The sequence below is a fragment of the Macrotis lagotis genome, chromosome 2 (assembly GCF_037893015.1).
Source record: "Macrotis lagotis isolate mMagLag1 chromosome 2, bilby.v1.9.chrom.fasta, whole genome shotgun sequence".
In the NCBI taxonomy this organism is placed as follows: domain Eukaryota; kingdom Metazoa; phylum Chordata; class Mammalia; order Peramelemorphia; family Peramelidae; genus Macrotis; species Macrotis lagotis.
In genome coordinates this window covers 199,740,693-199,761,165 of record NC_133659.1, presented here as the reverse complement: position 1 = coordinate 199,761,165, position 20,473 = coordinate 199,740,693, and the positions used below count along the sequence as shown (strand labels likewise).

At 35.8% G+C, this 20,473-nt stretch overlaps 1 long non-coding RNA gene across 1 annotated transcript; it reads right to left on the bottom strand.

Annotated features, from left to right (window-relative positions):
- Positions 1-3,242: 3,242 nt before the first annotated feature.
- On the bottom strand, positions 3,243-19,806 carry LOC141511401 (uncharacterized). Its single transcript, XR_012475325.1, has 3 exons — positions 19,710-19,806; positions 16,050-16,103; positions 3,243-3,277 (listed from the first exon to the last, which is right to left on the bottom strand). It is a non-coding gene; the product is annotated as an uncharacterized LOC141511401 (long non-coding RNA).
- Positions 19,807-20,473: the final 667 nt, after the last annotated feature.

The following is a 20,473-nucleotide window of genomic DNA, read 5'->3' as shown; positions in this document are numbered from 1 at the left end:
GTCTGAGACCCCATTTGAACTCAGATTTTCCTGAGTTTAGTTTATCTACTGTACCATCTAGCTGTCCTGAGTGCCTTCAGAAGTCTATTAATTTTCCATTTAATTCACTCACAAATGCTCACTTTTAAAATGCTTACTCCATGGCAAAGTGATAAGGAACCAAAGATTCTTCAGGTCCTTCCCAAGAACAATAACAACAAAGTTGAGATATGAATTTCAGGCCTAGATTCCTAACCTAGTACTTCTTTCTATAATACCATACTTCCTCTTAAAAGGACGTGATGAACCCTTTTAACACTAGCCCAAGACAAAATGTTAGACAAAAATGAAATATTGTGAATTTTCAGAAGTAAAGCAAATCATTTACTTATTATTTCTAGATTGGCCAGAGCAGTGAAGTTTAGGCTTGCTTACCTAGAGTTTAATAAAAAATAAGAAAATGTTCCCTGAATTTCTGAGGGTACCATTGACATTTTATAAGGAGACTGAAATATTGCTCCATAGTTAAAAGCCCTATATCTCTCTCTGTCCTAAGACAAATGAATTGAGCAACTTTGGCTCCAGTTTCCTGTCATATGTTTGTTCTTTTGGTCTAGAAACCCCAATGCTAGTCTATTTGTAATGGGTGGAAACAAGTTCACTTTCCATCTGAGGCAATACTGGATAACTTTTCTATCAATTCTTAACTCTCCCCCCTACCCACCTTCTTTATTTTTATTTTTTATTCACTTTTTTCAATGTTTTGGTTCTCCTTTCTCTTTACTATTCATTAGGCTTCCTAATTACTAAAATGGTTTTATCTTCCCCTGGTTAGTCTTTATGCTTGCACTGGAGTTGAAAAACACTATCCTATATAATTTGATGCATGTTTTTTTTTTTTTTGATGCATCTTTCTTTAGAAAGTATAAGACATTTTTCACACAAGCAAGTTCAAGTTCTCCTGATGGTCACCATGTAATCTGAAATACTCACCATCAATTGGCAGGGATTTCTGGATATTTTGAAGTTCATCTTTTGTGAGTGTCATCCCCATGTCCTTTAGAAAATTTTCCAAGTTTTGAATATCAACATTTTCTGTTTACAAAGATGAAAATGGTGAAAGATGGGAATATAAGGAAAAATAATAAATTCAGAGGGTGAAAGATGCACCTATTTTGGTGACTCATCATTTCCAAATTTAAGAAAAAACAGCTAGTAGAGTTAGCTTTTAAGATGAATCAACATATAAAGAGTAAGTCATTTGGGAATTTAGATATAGAAATTATTTCTTTCCAGTTCAGGGAAATATAATAGACTGAAGGGGCCAACACCTCAGAATCTGAAATTGTAATTAAAGAATTGTTGTCTGAAAACTGACAAATCAATGACACCTTAAATTTCATGGGACTAATAAGTAGCATTTGGGTACTTTGTCTTTATGCCAATTACTGAGCCCTCCGAATGCAATCTCACACTTCACCATGAGCTGAGAGATCTAGAATGTTGTCAGTTTCAATTTTAGGAAAAGGGGAGCTAAAATCTACATGTTACAAATTCAGGCAATTCATGATTTGCCACAAAGGGAGAGGATTTGGAAAGCTTGCAAACTGATTTGAATGGAATAATAATCACTTAATATATTCACCTATGATAAGGTTTTATATAAATTTTAAATATGTATTTTCTATAACAAGTGATTAGAACTTCCCCTATTTCAAATAATAGCCTCCATTTGACTGAATTATGAAATGGAGGAATGGGCAAGATTCAGTCAAGTTAGCAAAGTACCTCCTGGTAATTAAGCCAATTCACATTTGCAAAGGGCCAGCTTGTAATGCCCTGAAGGAATACTTTTGAGTAGGAATTTTGCCAATTCTCCCTCTTCAAAACCTCTTAAATCTAACTTCTTTTCTCTCTATTCACACAACCACATCTTTAGCTCAGGTCATTGTTCATCTTCCCCTTGAAGAGATGTTATAATGATCCCTTAATTGGTCTCCCTGCCTCTACTGTAGTCCCTTCTCCCTCCAATGCATTTTGCACACACCTGCCAAAGAGTTTAAGTACAGATTTACTTACTGATCATGTCACAAACTCCCCTCATTCCCTATTTCTCCTCCCTATTTCTCCTTGATCAAATAATATAAACTCCTATCTCTATGGATTTTTCAACCTGACCCCAATCTTCCTTTCTAGTCTCATTATATATCACCTTCCCCTGCCTATCTTCTCATCCTTACACATCACCTTTTAGTTCCTTTCTCTGTATTATCTTACTAGTTGTCCCCTATGCTCTCTTTACTTACACCTTAGAGCCACTCTCTTGCTTCAAGGTGAATCGCAATCTCTGCCTCTTATTCCCCTACTCAAATTATGTTCTTTTTTTTCCTTCACATATTTACATGAACACTTGTCTTTCCCAAGAAAAAGCAGGTTCCTTGTGAGTTCAGACTATATATTTTTGCATTTTTAAATCCAGTGCCTGTCACAGATTGGATGATCTCATAGGCAACTAATAAATGCTTGCACTTTCATTATTTCTGCCTATACACATTAACACATTATCCTTATAAATACTGAATGGTATAAAGTCTGAGATTTCTTCAGTAGAATATTATAGATTAGAAATAGTTAAAGCCGTGCGTTATGTCCCTTTTGCACCTCCTCCCCTGACAAGCAATTTTATGTTATCTTGACCAGAATGTAAAGTGTAAACTGACCCTGTCTTATCTGGACAAGTCCAGATGGTTCTACATTCCTTGTCCTGGAGGGGGAGAACCTGTCTCTGAATTATATGCTTATTCTTTAGGAGTAATTTATGCCTATAGATTGTGAAGACCACATTCCTCACTAATGAGGATGGGTCAGTGGGGGGGGGACATCAGGCCAGGATAAATGGATCTTGAATTTCCTGCTCTTTACCCCCTTTTATCTCTCCATGTTTAAGACAGAGAAAGGGGGTCCAATTCTCGAGAATTGAATAAAACTTTTCTCTTCATACCTTGAGAAATCTCCGAGTGTTATTTAAGCAGGTAAACACATCCCATACAATACTATTTAGGAACCTTCCTGAGAGGGGAAGTAATTTGCCCCACACTCTCACTGCTACTAAGTATCAGAGAAAATATTAGAATATAAGAATTCTTGATTCTATCACTCATGCCATGCTTCTTCTCATGGATTTCTGTGAAAAATGTGAAGATGCCAGTTTTTACCTGTATTTTCCTCATAACTTCTTACTCACCTTTAATAGAGTTCACATTATCCATAATTTTATTCAGGGCAACATTCCCCTCAGCTGAAAGATAAAGCATAGATTAGATAGGGACCCAAAGATGCAGAATCTCACCAAAAGATTTATGTTACATTCTGATATTATGAAAGAAGCCAGAGAAATTTAAAATTTTTCTTTGAGCTCAGGCAATTACCTTGGGATTTTATCCTATTTTTCTCTAGAGATAATTTGTGATAGGCAGCTGAGGAATGAAGAAAGCTCTGACTTTGTAAATTGATGTGAATAATAGAAACAATAATAGTTAACACTTACATAAGGCTTTAAGGCTTGTAAAGTGCTTAATTTTGGTTTTTGCAAGGCAATGGGGTGAACATATAGCTAGGTAATTTTTAAGCATCTGAGGCTACATTTGAACCCAGGTCTTGATTCCAGAGCTGGTGCTCTCTCCACTGCACCACCTAGCTGGAGTCAGGAAGACATGAGTTCAAATCCAGTCTCAGACACTTACTAGCTGCCCAGAATCAAGTCATTTAATTTCTGTTTGCTTCAGTTATAAAATGGAGATAATAACAGTTGCAGTATTGCTGTGAGAATAAAATGAAATAATTATTGTCAAGTACTCCTTAACTCTCCCTTTCCCCTTAAAACCTTGAAAGGATTTATTATTTTGTATTAATGAGGGAATGCTTTCTATCAAAGCCAATTGATCTATCTATGACTTAATAATTAATATCCTAGGGACTTCCCTAAGGCACAGAGATTAAATGACTTGTTTAGACTCATACAGCTAAGGGTTTTCTTCCTGACTTTAAGGCTCATGATTCAATTTATTACACCAGTGGTGTTAATCTCAAATAGAACTAAATTATACATAGAATCCATGGGAATCTCATATTGACTTGTGTAGTAGCATTGATTTGATAGTAGTATCTGATCCTTGGAAACATCATATGAGTTTTTTATTTGTTTGTTTTTTTGGTAAAGATACTGGAGTGAGTTGCCATTTCCTTCTCCAGCTCATTTTACATATAAGGAACTTGAGGCAAACAGGGTTAAGTTATTTGTCTGAAATCATACATCAAATAATTGTCTGAGGCCAGACCCGGCCTCAGAACCACAAAGATGATTGTGCTTTATGTATTGTGCCACCTAGAAGTTCATATGTTCTAGAATTGATTTCTATCCCATGAGGAAGCACACAAAACAATTCCTGGTTGGGGTAGAAAATTCAAATACAAAGTATTCCTGGTTGTTGGTGCCTTACACTAACCTCCAGTTTCCCTTTCTGTTTTTGGCACGTGACTATTGACATACCCTTTTATTAATTGCTTTTCCTTATCCCTCTGATTCCCTTTCTGTTAGTCTCCTAACTGCCTGCCTGTTTTCAATGTATTTACTTAAACTGAAAGTAGGCACTCCATATTAATTCCACTGAAGTTCTGCTTAGAATCATGATATCTGGTTGCTCCCTGAAAACTTGACATTTCAATGCCCAATCACTACCTCTCTTCCTGAGTTAGTTGTCCTAATCTCAACTCCCCAGCCTTTATTTACAACTTTATTATGACCCTTGTGGTTCTAGCACTGACAGCACTGTGGTCAAAAGAATAGTTCTAGAAGTGATTTCAGTCTCCTGTCAGACAAACTACCATAGCTCCTAGTATTGGTCATATCAAATTCAAAGTTTCTGATTGATCTTTGAAGTTCTCCTTAATTAGGCCTCATCTTATCCATTCAGATTTCTCACTGTTCTCCATTGTGAACTCCTCTGCTTGTTCCTCTCTTCTCTCCTTGCTTTTCACATGTGTCCTATTCCTTCCCACTTTTTTATGCTTCTTCAAATAGTCATTGCATCTTTTAAAATTTGAATAACTTAGATCATAAGGCAGTATGGTAGAGGAGATAGAAGGCCATTCTTGGGGTTAGGAAGGCCTGAGTTTAAATCCTGCTTCTAATAGACTATGTGATGGGGAAGGAGAGCTAAGTATCAATACTTTTCCCCAAATTACATATTATGAAAATTTTAGCATTGATTTTTATAAGATTTCAAATTCTAAATTTTTCTTGCTCTCTCCTTTTCCCTCTTTGGTAGGCAGTTTGATATAGCTTATATATGTGTGTTCTCATGTAAACCATTTCCATTTTAGTTCAGTTGTTGAAGAAGAAATAGAACAAAAGGAAAAAATAATCTTAAGAAAGAATAAAGTAAGTGAAAAATTATACTTTGATCTGCATTCAGAGTCCATCAGTTCTTTATATGAATATGGATATTAAGACAGTATTTTTTTTTTACTGAGTCCTTTGTACTTGTTTTGGATTATTGTGCTACTGAGAAAAACTGGATCATCAAACAATGTTGCTGATATTGTGTACACTGTTTTTCTGGTTCTGTTCATTTCAGGTAGTATGAGTTTGTACAAATCTTTTCAGGTTTTTTTGAAATCTGCTTGTTTGTAATTTTTTATTTCACAATAGTATTCCATTCCATTTATATACCACAGCTTGTTCACCCATTCCTCAATTTCTATCCCTTCAAATTCCAATGTTTTGCCACCACTTTAAGTATTTTGCTATAAGTAGATACTTTCCCTTTTTTATGATCTCTTTGGAATACAGACCTAGTAGTGGTATTGCTGGATCAAAGGGTATGCATAGTTTGGTTGCCCTTTGGGTATAGTTCCAAATTGCTCTCCAGAATGGTTGGATCATTTACAACTCCACCAATAGTGCATTAGTACTTCAATTTTCTCACATTCTCTACAACATTTATCATTTCCTTTTTTATATTAGACAATTTTTTTCTATTTTATTTTTATTTTTTTAGGTTTTTGCAAGGCAAATGGGGTTAAGTGGCTTGCCCAAGGCCACACAGCTAGGTAATTTATTAAATGTCTGAGGCCGGATTTGAACTCAGGTACTCCTGACTCCAGGCCTGATGCTCTATCCATTATGCCACCTAGCTGCCCCTATATTAGACAATTTGATAGATATGAAGTATAGCTCAGAATTGTTTTAATTTGCATTTCTTTTTATCAAAAGTGATTTGGAGATAATTTTGATTTCTTCACCTGGAAACTTCTTTCATACCCTTTGAACTTATCAACTGGGGGATGATTTGTAATCTTATAGATCTGACTTAGTTCTCTATGTATTTGAGAAATGAAAACTTTATCAGAGACACTTGCTTTAAAAATTGTTTCCCAGATTTCTACTTTCAATGCAATCTTGCTTGCATTATACAAAAGTTTTTTAATTTAATATAATTGAAATGATCTATTTTGGAATGCTCTCTATCTAAATCACAACTTTTTTTTAATGGTCTGGGCAATTCTCTAAGATTATAAGTTATAGATGATTTTCCAATATTTGGAAAGTGTTTTACACATGGGACTTTACTTACCATTAATGAAAGTATAAGTCCTTTCTATTCCACTTCCCCCACTAAATAAAAAAAAAACAACAACCAAAAACCTACACTGAAATACACCTAGTTTTGTTTGTTCAATCATTCAATTATGTCTGACTCTTCAGGACCCAGAGAATTATACTTTCCATGGAGTTAGTAAAGAGACTGGAGTGGTTTGCCATTTTATTTCTCTAGTGGTTTAAGGCAAACAGAGGTAAAATGACTTGCTCAGGGTCATACAACAAGCAAATATCTGAGGCTGGATTTGAATTTAGTTCTTCCTAACTGGAATCCTATCCATTGAGTCATCTAGCTTAATTTAGGAAATACATGATGTTTTAAAAATTAATGAAGTTTAGAACAATTCCTTCATTAAAATTTTATTTTGATTGTTCATTATGATATTAAAGCAATACTGGATTTTTAGAGAAATCTGTGCTAGAAAAAACCACTGTAACCAAGATCAAAAGAAAGGTAGTAAACTGGGAAACAATCTTTACAACTAATGTTTCTGACAAAGGACTTATTTCTAAAATATACAGAGAACTGAGTCAAATTTTTTTTTAACAAAAAGCCATTCCCCAATTGACAAATGGTCAAAGGATATGCAAAGTCAATTTACAGATGAAGAGATCATATGAAAAATTTCTCTAAATCAATACTTATTAGAGAAATGCAAATTAAAGCTTCTCTGAGGTACTGCCTCACACCTCTCAGACTGGCCAATATGACCAGAAAGGACAATGATCATTGTTGGAAGGGTTGTGAGAAATCTGGGACACTATTACATTGTTGGTGGAGCTGTGAACTCATCCAGCCTTTCTGGAGAGCAATTTGGAACTATGCCCAAAGGGCAACAAAAACATGCATACCCTTTGATACAGCAATACCACTACTGGGTCCATACTCTGAAGAGATGAAGAAAAAGGGTAAAAACATAACTTGTACAGAAATATTCATAGCAGACCTGTTTGTAGTGGCAAAGAATTGGAAATCAAGTAAATGTCCTTTAATTGTGGAATGGCTTAGCAAATTTTGGTATATGTATGTCATGGAACACTATTGTTCTATTAGAAACCAGGAGGGATGGGAATTCAGAGAAGCCTGGAGAGATTTGCATGAACTGATGCTGAGTGAGATGAGCAGAACCAGAAAAACATTGTACACCTTAACAGCAACATGGGGGCGATGATCAACCTTGATGGACTTGCTCATTCCATCAGTGCAACAATCAAGGCAATTTGGGGTTGTCTGCAATGGAGAATGCCACCTGTATCCAGAGAAAGAACTGTGGAGTTTGAACAAAGACAAAGAACTATTATCTTTAATTTAGAAAGAAAAAACTGATATTTTATTGTCTGATTTTGTTATCTCATACATCATGTTTCTTCCTTAAGGATATGATTTCTCTCTCATCACATTCAATTTGGATCAATGTATACCATGGAAACGATGTAAAGACTGGAAAATTTCCTTCGTGGGAGGTGGTGGGGAGGGAAGTAAGATTAGGGGAAAAATTGTAAAACTCAAAAAAATAAAATCTTTATAATTCAAAAAAATCTGTGCTGATAGAACACAAGCTCTGACAATTTCAGTCAAGGTTTAGAACATGGACCCCAGGATTAACTGTGTACTTCCTTTCCAAGACATAGCCTCCCTAAGTTTGGAGAGATTTACCATCAGAGAACTTGTCATCAGATGATGAAAAAAAAATCATAGCAACTAATTGAATAGGGGTGGTACTACCTGTATTATTATTTACATTAAAATCACAGGTCTTGATATCCAGGGGGGCGGAGTCAAGATGGCAACAGGAGAGGACTGTCCCTTAGGTGCTCTCTCTCAAAACTTATAAACTAAGGTCTCTAACTAAATTTTCGAAAGACAGAATCCACAGAGGGATCTAGTGAGGCAGTTCTCCAACCCAAGGTAACCTGGAAAAGAGTAGAAAGGCTCTGCTCTATGGGGTTGGAGGGGCGGCCCACCAAAGCGAAGGAGCTTCAGCCTCCTGGAGGTGACCTCAGGGCACTGGGAGCTGTGACTCACAGAAGCGGAGGCAATTTCCTGATCTACACCCCAGCGAACACCAGACACAACTTAGGGGATCAGTGGGGGTACCTCTGCTAAAGTGAGCACGTGAAACCCAGCCTTCAGGGCACTCAGCTGCCTCTGCAGCCCAGAACTGGAAGCAGGCAGAGCCTGTAAGCAGGAGCCCCCAGGGAATGAGTGCTGAGCCTAGGGAGGGGAGTGGAGAGAGAGACTGCTGAGCTCTGTCCTCTGTCCCTGGAACAGGACTCTGGGGTTTTGACCACATTCAGATCCTGATCAAAGTCTAGGCCCCCCTATAAAACAGCAGGGCCCCCTACCTCAGCCCCGTGGCAGAGGGGTGTGCTTCTGGTCATTCACAGACAGGAGGAAAGACAGAACCACAAACACTGAGATCCTTGTGGGAGGTGTCCCAATAATACTCAAAAGCTCAGGAAGCACCCCAAAACCAGGCAAAGGCCGGGGAAATGAGTAAACAGAGAAAAAAGAGGAACACCATTGAGAAATACTTTGCCTGTGATCCCAAGAAGGATCAAAACACTCAATCTGAAGATGAGAGAAAGTACAAGTACCTGCATCTAAAGACTTCAAGAAAAAACAGAAATTGGGTTCAGGCTATGACAGAGCTCAACAAAAAAAATTTTGAAAATCAAGTGAGGGAGATAGAAGAAAAATTGGGAAAAGAAATGAGAGAGATGCAGGGAAAACCATGAAAATGAAGTCAGCAGCTTAGTCAAGGAGAGCCCCCCAAAAATGCTGAAGAAAATAAAATGTTAAAAACCAGCTTAGGTCAAGTGGATAAAACAGTTCAAAAAGTTATTGAAGAGAAGAATGCTTTAAAAAGCAGAATTGGCCAGATGGAAAAAGTGATAAGAAAGCTGTCTGAGGAAAACAAATCCTTCAGACAAAGAATGGAACTGAGGGAAGTTGCTGATTTTACGAGAAATCAGGACACAATACTTCAAAATCAAAAGAATGAAAATTAGAAGAAAATGTGAAACATCTCATTGAAAAAAACAACTGATATGGAAAACAGATATAGGAAAGATAATTTAAAAATTATTGGAATACCTGAAAATCATGATCAGGAAAAGAGCCTTGACATCATTTTCAAAGAATTACTACAGGAAAATTGTCCTGATATCCTAGAAGCAGAGGGCAAAATAGAAATTAAGAGAATCCACCGATCTCCTCAAGGAAGAGATCCAAAATAAAAAACAACTCCCAGGAATATTATAGCCAAGTTCTAGAACTCCCAAGTCAAAGAGAAAATATTACAAGCAGCCAGAAGGACACAATTCAAATATCAAGGAACTGCAGTCAGGATCACATAGGACTTAGCAGCAACTACATTAAAAGCTCGTAGGGCTTGGAATATAATATTGCAGAAGGCAAAAGAGCTTAGAATGCAACCAAGAATCAATTACCCAGCAAAACTGAATGTCTTCTTCCAGGGAAAAAGATGGACTTTCAATGAACCAGGGGAATTTCTAATGTTCCTGTTGGAATGGCCAGAGCTGAACAGAAGGTTTGATCTTCAAATACAGGACTCAGGTGAAGCATAGAGATTGGAGGAGAAGGGGAAAATATGAGGGACTTAATGAAGATGAACTACATGTATAGAAAAATGATACTGATAATACTCATATGAACCTTCTCATTTAATAGAGCAGGTAGAAGGAGCTTTTATAGATGAAACACAGGAGAGGGCTAAATTTGAAGATATAATATATTGTAAAAATGGAGTTGGCTAAAATGGAAATGTAATGGGATTAAGAGAAAGGAGAGGTGGAATAGGCTAATATATGTCATATAAGGATTTTTCTTATTACAATGAGCTATTGCAATGATATGGAAGGGGGAAAGGCAAGGGGGAATGAGGAAATCTTTGCTCTCATCAGAAGTAGCTAGGAGAGGAAACAGCATATATACTCAATGGTATATAGACATCTGGAGTAAGAAGGAGAGAAGGGGGACAGGGGGAAGGGGGGGATATGAGTGATGGAGGAGAGGATGGACCATGGGGGGAGAGTGGTCAGATATAACACATTTTCTTTTTTATTTCTTGTAAGGGGCTGGGATTGGATGGCCTATTCAGGATCATAGGGCCGGGTGGATGCTGGACCTAAGGGGTGGTATGTGGGTTCGGGGTCTTTTGGCCCCAGTGCCGGGGATCTGTCTGCTGCACCACTCAGCTACCCTACAGCAGAGACAGAGTGAAAGGAAAGGGAAATATATAGTACATGGTAGTGGAGAAGTATGAATGGAGGGAATTATGATCAGCAGTGGCAACAGTAGAAAAATATGGAAGTAACTTTTGTGATGGACTTATCATAAAGAATGTGATCCACCCATGACAGAGCTGGTGGTGTTGGAACACAGATTGAAGCATATTTTTTATTATTTTTTTGGTGGGCTTGTAGGGCAACTGGGACTGAGTGGCCTGCCTGGGGCCACACAGCTGGGAGATTGTTGGGTGTCTGAAGCTGGATTTGGACCCGGGTGCTCCTGGCTCAAGGGCCAGTGCTCTGTGCACCACCTGGCTGCCCCTACTATTATTATTACTATTTTATTTTATTTTTGGTATTTTTTTTTGTTTTTTGCAGGGAAATGGGGTTGGGGTGGCTTGCACAGAGTCACACAGCTGGGTGATTGTTGGATGTCTGGAGCCGGATTTGGGCTCACATGCTCCTGGCTCCAGGTCCAGTGCTCTGTCCACTGCACTACCTGGCCATACCTACAATTATTATTATTATTATTATTATTATTATTATTATTATTATTATTATTATTATTTTACTTTTAATTTTTTGGGGGGAGGGGGTATTATGTTTACTCCTAAACAAGAATATTTTAGTAATGTATAAAAAAAATCATTTGTTCAAAATAAGAATAAATAAATAAATGGGAAAAAAGGAAAAAAGAAAAAAAGAAAACAATCATAGGTCTTTTTCATCATTGAACCATTAGAAGAATCTTATTTCAGACTTTGTGATGAATAGATGGTGATAAGACAATAAAATAGATCAACTGTCTACAGAAAAAGTAAAAACTACTACATCAGATTTAAGGAGAAAACATAACACTTTACCTTTTTATGTTAATTATAAATGATTTTTAGCATAACTAGAATCCAAGTTATTACTGTTTGGAAGTTTAAAAAAATGCATCATCATCATCATAATCATCATCATCATCATTGTCATCATCTCTAGAATTTATATAGCACATACTAAATGCCAGACTAAGCACTTTACAATCATTCTCTCACTGGATCCTTATACTTACCCTTTGAGGTAGGTGCTAGTATTATCTCCATTTTATAGTTGAGGAAATTAAGTGCATTTAGGTTAAATGCCCAGGATCACACAGGTATTAAGTGTCTTAAGCTGGATTTGAAGTTAGGTCTTCCTGATTCCAGGTCTAGTATTCTATCTACTGTGCTACCAGCTGCCATAATTTTATGAATTATTTATTTTTTGTACCATCTTCAACACTTAGCACCACAGACACTCAATATTTGCTGATTGATGGCTAAATGCACTTTCTGATATGCTATCATATAATCCCAAGCAATCTTGAAGACTAATATGACTAGACAAGTGTCAAAATATTCACAATCAACTGGCATTTTTTTCAAAAGATTATTTAATTCTTCATATGTGAGCTCAACTCCCATGTTTCTCAGAATTCCATCTAGGTTAGTGACACTGGCCATCATGCCTTAAGGAAAATGGAAATACCAAGACAGGAATTCTTAGCCATATTTACAGATTTGAAGACTTCTACCTATATTGAGCCCTATTATTTCCAATTTTTGAATGAAATGCAAAGGCACAGTAAGATTTATTCAAAGGTACATAAAAGGAATAGGTGTTGATGAGGAAGTAAGGCATAAAACTTGTTCCTCTAAACCACATAAATGGGACCTAGTCATCAAAAGACAGAAAAAAGGTTGTAGTTGAGGCGACCATGTTCTGACTGCCAATTCCACTGCTCTCCTCCCCCAAGCACTTGTGATTTCTTTCTTGGCTTAGTGCCATATTTAGAGAAGGACCAGCGAGCCAGACAAAGGGGGGCACTAAGCATACTTTTGATTGTGTAGTAGGACAGAAATAGTAGAATACAATATGTAGTTAATAAGAGTAATTAGTAAAAAAGAGGAAGCTCCCAAATGATAAGACAGAATAAGTTACCCTCACTCAAAGTGGCTGTCTGACCAGAAATGTACTTGAACATTTTCTCTAGTGGTCTTCTTTCCCCACCCCAACATTGACTAAGGACATAGGCTCTACCAGCAATGCTATTTACAATGAAAGTCTTGGGTGAGAATATAGCCAATTCCTCTGGGATCACATACTCCAATCAGCATAATCTCAGTTACAATTTCCTATTGAAGAATAAAGGCTATTTTACCATAAACATGTGAATTCAATAATATAAATGTAAGCAATTATAGGTTAAGGATAAACTGCTATATATCTATCACTTTTAAAACTGTACTTTTCAATTTTAATGTGTTTTAAAATGTTCTAAAGAACTGTCTCTGGAGCAAGTCTATGTTGACCAGGCTCTGAGGTCAGGCTCTAAAATTTCAGAAAATTGATAAAGGCTGGTAAAGAAAGTAATTATAAGTTTGAATTCACAATGGTCTTTATAAGTATAGGAAGACATAAACAAGCTTGTGTACTCCTAACCTTGTAGAAATAAAGTTTATTAAATGCCATACAAATAATCTTATAGTTTTTAGTTTTGGAAACTTTGATCCCAAATCAAGTCCTTTTATCCTCGTTCACCATGAAATCTGGATCCTCTTTCTACTTCCATTCTATTTTACCTCACAGTCTAAATAATAGCCTTTTCTCTTTTCCCTTGGCCACTGAAATAATAATAATTCAGTTTTGGTTTGCAAGTTCCCACTTTGCTCAAGGAAAATGGCACCCTAGCCCTAGTTACCACTTAAAAGTCTTTGAACATTTAAGTTTTTGTAATCCTCCAAGTTTTACAAATGACTCCTTTTTATATTTCTAAATCACTGTCTTCTCCTCTCCACTCATCCTGACATAGGCCTTCTTGGACATCTGCTGTCCCTTGACCAGCTGCTAATTGTGCCAGTCACTGGCTTTAGTTTACTTGAACATTAGAAATAGCTGTTTATGTAGGATATACAAAGTGTAGCATTCTGAATACAGGGGCATCCAAAAAGATATGATTTCACAAAAGAAGCACTGACATTTGCTTTTTACTATATAGGTGAACATAATATAGGAAAATGAGATTTGGGATATTGTTCTCTGAGTTAGGTTTATATAGATACAACACAAATAAATTTGGCTAATGAATCTGATTTAGTCATTATTTTTAAGATGAATTTGTTTTAGAATAAGATGAATATGTTTTAGATGAATTTCTATGTTAACTAAATTCCTTCACTGAAGTCCTAGCTCTAATGCCTGTATGTGGTGTGAAGGTAATCTTATGCTTGAAGTTGTTAATTGTTGAGAGGAAGGAATTTTGTAAACTTTAAGGCACGCTAGAAAACAGCTATCCCTTCATGCTCTATCCTAAATTATATAGCTGATGCTTCCATTGAAACTCTTTTCTATCTCTGATTATTTTATTGAAACTAATCTTTCCTAAGTTATCAATAACAGCTTACTTTAATGGTCTCTCCTCTGTCTTTATCCTATTTTATTGTTCTTCAGTTTTAGATACTGTTAATTACATCCTTCTCCTAGATACTCTTTCTTGTTTTGGCTTATTTGACACTATTTTTTTTCTGATTCTCTTCCTAGCTATCTGCCTATGCTTTAGTTTCCTTTGCTAGATTAACTATCCATCCATTGACTCTTTTTGTATGGGTACTCCACAGTTCTTCAGTCTTTACTCCTTTTCTCTTTATGTTCTTTCTTCCTTGGTAATCTCATCACCTGCCATTAATTCATATTGTCAGTTGCCAGATCTATATATTCAATTCCAATTACTCTATGAGCTGCCACCTTAAACCCTCCTCAACCTATTGGACAGTTTATAATCATAAAGTAACTCTTTGGAGTTTTTCTTACCTGAGTAATTTCTATACCAGTGAAATCATAGGTCCTGTCCCTGTCCCAATAACTACAAGCATATCATATTGTCTTGAGTAGAATATTTTCTTCTTAAGATCACACGGAGTTTTGTTTGACTATTTTGTTTCCCAGAGTCGAGCACAGTAATTTTTCATACAAGAGTTGCTTATTACATGTTTTTTTTGAGCTGCTGTTATCATGCATTATTATGCCATTAAGAACAGACTCAGTCAGGTCCTTTCTAAACTAGAAAGGCTTTAAGTACAGGCTGAACAGAAAATAGGGATGGAGGACAGAGGGATTTCAATTAAGAGCCAAGAGGTACATCAGAAAATTGGTCACTGGGGATATGACATCTTTTAGTTCATATTGTTCTTCTGGTAAAAAAAAGTCTAAAGAAGCCACGGTTTTTTTCAAAGTACAAAAGTAGCAATTATTTAAGTTCACCAGCTTATTTTTCTCTCTATGAAGCTCTTTGTGCCATAGAATCTGAATATATATCTGTTTTGACAAAAGGAAGAGTGCTATTTCAAAACTTTAAGAGAATATGGGATTTGCTACAAGGATGTCCTTTATTTTCCAAAATTGTACTAAAGTAAAACTAGGGGTTATCAGAACACAAGCAGTGAACCAATAAAGAGGTAGGATGGCATTTCCCCTTTTAAGACTGTCAGTTCCTTGAGTGCAGGGAAATATTTATCTTTGTATTTCTTTTAATGCTGAGCACCATATTCAGGACACAGAAGATGTTTAGTAAATATGTGTAAAATGTTTATATATATATATGTATATATATAATTAGGTAAAACAAAATTATAAAATGTTCAAGGAGAAAAAGTATTGAACACAGAGGTAGGATCAAGGATTTGAACCCAAGTTTTGACATGGATTCATTTTGAACCTTGGCTTATCTGTAAAATGAAGATTAAAAACTATATACTGCCTATTTCTTGCAGGTATTTTTCCTCCAGAATTTAAAAAAAAATTTCTTTTAATTTAAAAATCTAGACAAACAGGACACATTAACAATCTCCTCCTTTTTGAAAAAAAAATCCCAAGTATGAAACAATCTTAAAGAAACAAAATATACAAACATAGCTAAGGAGGCTTGTTCCCATATCATAACAGGGACAACAGTTTGTGTTAAGGGAAAGTCAGACTTAAATCTACCTCTAAGGATTGATTAATGAGAGAAGGGTAAAAAGTAGTTTTTGAGGTATGAAGAAAGTACATTATAAATCTTAAAGCACTGGGCAAATATGAGTTAATATTAGTATTATAGCAGTCTTTCTACTTTGATAATTTTCTCACTTACCTGTTTTAGCCTTCAAAATATTCATTAATCTACTGAGTTCCAACATCCCATTTTCTGTAAAACAAGGAAAAATTCATACATTGACTCTAAAAATAGTTTTGAAATTATGAAATGTGGTTTAAAAGCTGGGGCCACTTCATTTGTTTTGCTTTACAAAGAAATTAATTTTCTTTTCAGATGAACACAAAATCAAACAAGGAATAATTGCTTGTTATGTGATGGAAGCCTTTGCTGATAACTTATTCTATCCCTTTCCTGGAATTCTTTTCCCTTTCCTTTCACCTAAACACAATCCTTCCTTTAGGGCACATATCAATTTCCACCTTCTCCATGAGGCTTTGGCTAATTATCTCTAGTTTAATCATTCTCTGTATCACTCATTCAGATACTGTGTCATAGAGAATAGGAATTAAATATAGGACAGTGTGAAGAAAATTCTAGGAGCCGTGTTTAAATAAAATTGCTTTGACAGCTCTGTAAGGTGAATTAGATTGGAGAGAGTGAAGGCAAATTGGTCATTCAAGTGGTTCAGGAAAGAGATGGTAAACTAAAAGCATGAAGTAAATTGGGGTTGTAAGAGCTCTGGAACTTAATGTTTCATTTCATAAAGTGGATTTCCTCTGATCACAATTTTCTCTATCCTTAAAAAAAACAAAACAAAACAAAAACTCACTAGAACCTACCATTCCCTTAAACTATCATTCCAAATTCTTCCTGTTTTAGTTGAAATCTCTGGAAAACTATCAATAATCATGACCTTTACTTGGTCTTCATGCTTCTTGACCTCCCCATGATATTTGACATTGCAACACTCTCTCCTGAATAGTATCTCTTTTCTAGGTTTTTGCAGCAAAGTTGTCTCTTAGTCTTCTGCCTATCTTATTTATCCTCCTCAATCTCCTTAACTAGATTATTGTCCACATCATACTCCCTTCCTGGGGGGCATTCCCTCAAACTCCATCCTGAATCTTTTCCTCTTCTTTCTCTATGTTCTCTTTTAGTGATATCATCAGTTCCCATCAGAGTTCAATTCTTATCTATATGCTGATGATTACTAGACAGATATTTCCAGCCCTGCTGTCACAAACTGCCTAGAGGACCTAACATCTTAGACTTGACATGTTCACAACATGTTACCACATAATTATCTTTTCCTCCAAATCTACCCATTTGCCATTTTGCAAACTTTCCTCTTTCAAGGATACCAATATCCTTTCAGACATCTAGGTGTGCAACCTCCATATCCATTCACATTCAAATTCAATTAGAGGCTAAATCACATAATTTATATTTTTCACAGTATTATTCAAATTCATCTTCTCTGCATTCACACAATTATTTCTCTAAATTAGGCCCTCATTAACCCCTCACCTAAAATGTTGTAGAGGTCTTCTAATTGATCTTCCTGCCTCAGGTCTCTCCACTCCAACCCATCTTCCATACAGAGGCCAAAATGACTTTTTCTAAAGTGAAGATATACCTAGTATCTAATCCAAGGCTTCCCTGTTGCCTCCGATATAAAGTGTAAGCAACTTTGCCATTTAAAACCCATCACAACTTTTCTCTACCTACTTTTCAAGCCTCATTGCACATCATTCCCCTTCATGCACATATCCATGCCAAACTCTCCTTACTGTTCTTCATATATTCATATAACTCCTTTCTTTATTCTTTGGAAGTATTATCTGATAACCCTCTTTGCTTCTCTTAGTAAATTGATGCTTTCCTTTAAGGCTCAGTTAAATTTACATCTTTCAACATGAAGCCTTTCCTGATATTGTACTCTTCTCTCTTTATAATCTTCCATTTATATGTACCAATGTATGTTCATGTTATCTCTTATAGCTAAATTCTAAGCTACTTTGAGAACAATTACTGTTTTTTGCTTATGTTTTGATATCCATAGTAGGTACTTAATGAATTCTTATTGATTAGTGAATTAATTTGGACTAAATCTTAGCCCAGTGAGTTACAAATTAAAACCAATAAAAAAAGGAAACAAATGAACAACTGGGATAGCAGCCAAAAAAAGGACTCTCAGGACCGGAGTGGGGATAACAATTCTAAGGTCTGCTTGACAGTGGGGAGTGGGAAGAACCAGACAAGTCAAAGCCTTCTCTGAAGGTTCTCAAATTTCTATAATTCAAGGCTTCCAAGTGGACAGATTTCTCTGTCCAAAATTATCTTCCTCTTGTCATCTTATATTCTAATGATTTGTGATTCATGTGGGTTAATGAGTATTAACTTCTAAAATACAAATTTTCCTTATTGTAAATTGTCTTAATTATTCTTATTTGGGGGTCTCTAGAGAGAAGACAGGCTTGAAAAAGCATTAAAATTTGGATCTTTGGTGAGCCATAGGGACCTAAGATACCTTGGACTGAGGGTAGGATAGAGAATTTTTCTTAAATGAATTGCCAAAAATCCTATTTGTCTTTTCCTTTCCAGGGACTTGATAGGAAAGAATTTTTATCTTTAGAAAATGAGAACAAATAGAAGGGTACCACATTCTCACTGCTTACTCTGACTAGTCATCCTGCTATAGGGTATAGCATAAGATGACTTCTTTAATCTTGGAACATGAGTTCAAATAATAAATATATCTCAGGAGGAGATTCAATCAAAGTAACACTCATGTTTTGGTTATAAACAGTTTTCAATGCAAACATATTTGAGGGTTAGAGTAGCATGAGGAAGCATCTGTGGTATGATTAGGCTGCTGTTGTAGTACAATAATGGTATTACGAGAAATAAATGAGAAAAAAACATTAGATTCATCTACTTAATTGTTAAGTTTCTAAGAATGGAAAAAAGGATTTGTATTCTTATCCTCTCAAAATTAATTTGCAGAGAAAAGATACATGTAAACTTAGGTGAAAAAAGGGTAGAAGTGAGACAATTGTTGAAGGCACTTTATCACTCTACCAAAACCATTTAAAAAAGTTTTCAGTTCCTTTTCCTTCTTACCATCCCTTTTCCCTTCACTGTTATTTATTCATTTCTTTCTTTCCATCTACTTAAGCCTTAACTTCTTCAGAAATATGAGTGGTATCTATGTTTATCCTTTTGGTGTCACTCATAAGAAAGTAGCATGATACAGTGGAGAGAATTCTGGGTGGAATAAAAGGATCTGGGTTCAATTCCTAATTCATCCACTTTCTAACTTTGTAACCTATAGAAAACACACTTTATATCTTGGTGCTTCACTTAAACTGAAAAACTTCGGGAGTTATTGATCACTAAATTACCTTCCAGCTCTAATTCTATGATATATGATCCTATGAGGCATTATCCTTAATATAAAGAATGATAAAGTCAATATTTCTACTTATTTCAGCATGTACCTTTCTACAAGTTTTGCTGATTACTTAAGAAACATCAAATAGGGGTGGCTAGGTGGTGTAGTGGATAAAGCACCGGCCTTGGAGTCAGGAGTACCTGGGTTCAAATCCGGTCTCAGACATTTAATAATGACCTAGCTGTGTGGCCTTGGGAAAGCCACTTAACCCCATTTGCCTTGCCAAAAACCTAAAAACAAAACAAAACAAAACAAAAACAAAAAAGAAACATCAAATAAATGAAGCTCTAGAAGTTCTCACATATCAACCAGTTAGTCTAAGTCTAGTCCTCTGCAGGGCCCAGTATTATCTGAATACTTACCATCAATTGGCATTACTTTCAGTACATCTTGAAGTTCCTCATCAGTAAGATGTACTCCCATTATATTGAGGACATCTTTCAGGTAACTGGCATCTATCTTCCCACCTTAGAAAAGATAAGAATTGGAAAGACAGGAAAATGAGAACTATTTAATGATTCTCAATTGTGAAAAATACCAATTTTTGTATCTGTGTATCATTATCCTCAGTTTTAGTTAAAAGTCCATGAATAATGTGACTGGTACAAGTATTCAGAGAGTCAGTGTGAGGGAGGAACAGAAAGAGAACCTGTTCCCCTGTCAGGTAGTATGTCATTGTGAATAGATGCTGGACTCGTAGTCTAGAAAATTTAGAATTAAATCACACCTGAGATTCTCTTACTGTGTGATGTATGGAAAGATGCTTAACCTCTTTGAGCCTCAATTTTCTTTTCTTTAAAATGGAGATAGCAACAAATATAAGAAAACATGTTAAAACTTCTGAGATGTAACCAAAGAAGTCCTTTTGGGAAATTTATGTCTAGACATTTGCATTCATAAAAGAGAAAAAGAAATTGATGTCTTAGGCATGCAATTAAAAAATGATCTAAAAGAGGCCTGAATAAAAAACAAACTTCAAGAAAACACATATAGAGAGACAGAAAGAGACCCAGAGAGAGAGAGACAGACAGAGAGAGAGAGAGAGAGAGGTGGAACTAAAGGGTGTAGATCATTTCTATTCATTAAAAAGAGGCAAAATGATCACTTATTTCTTTTCAATTTATAG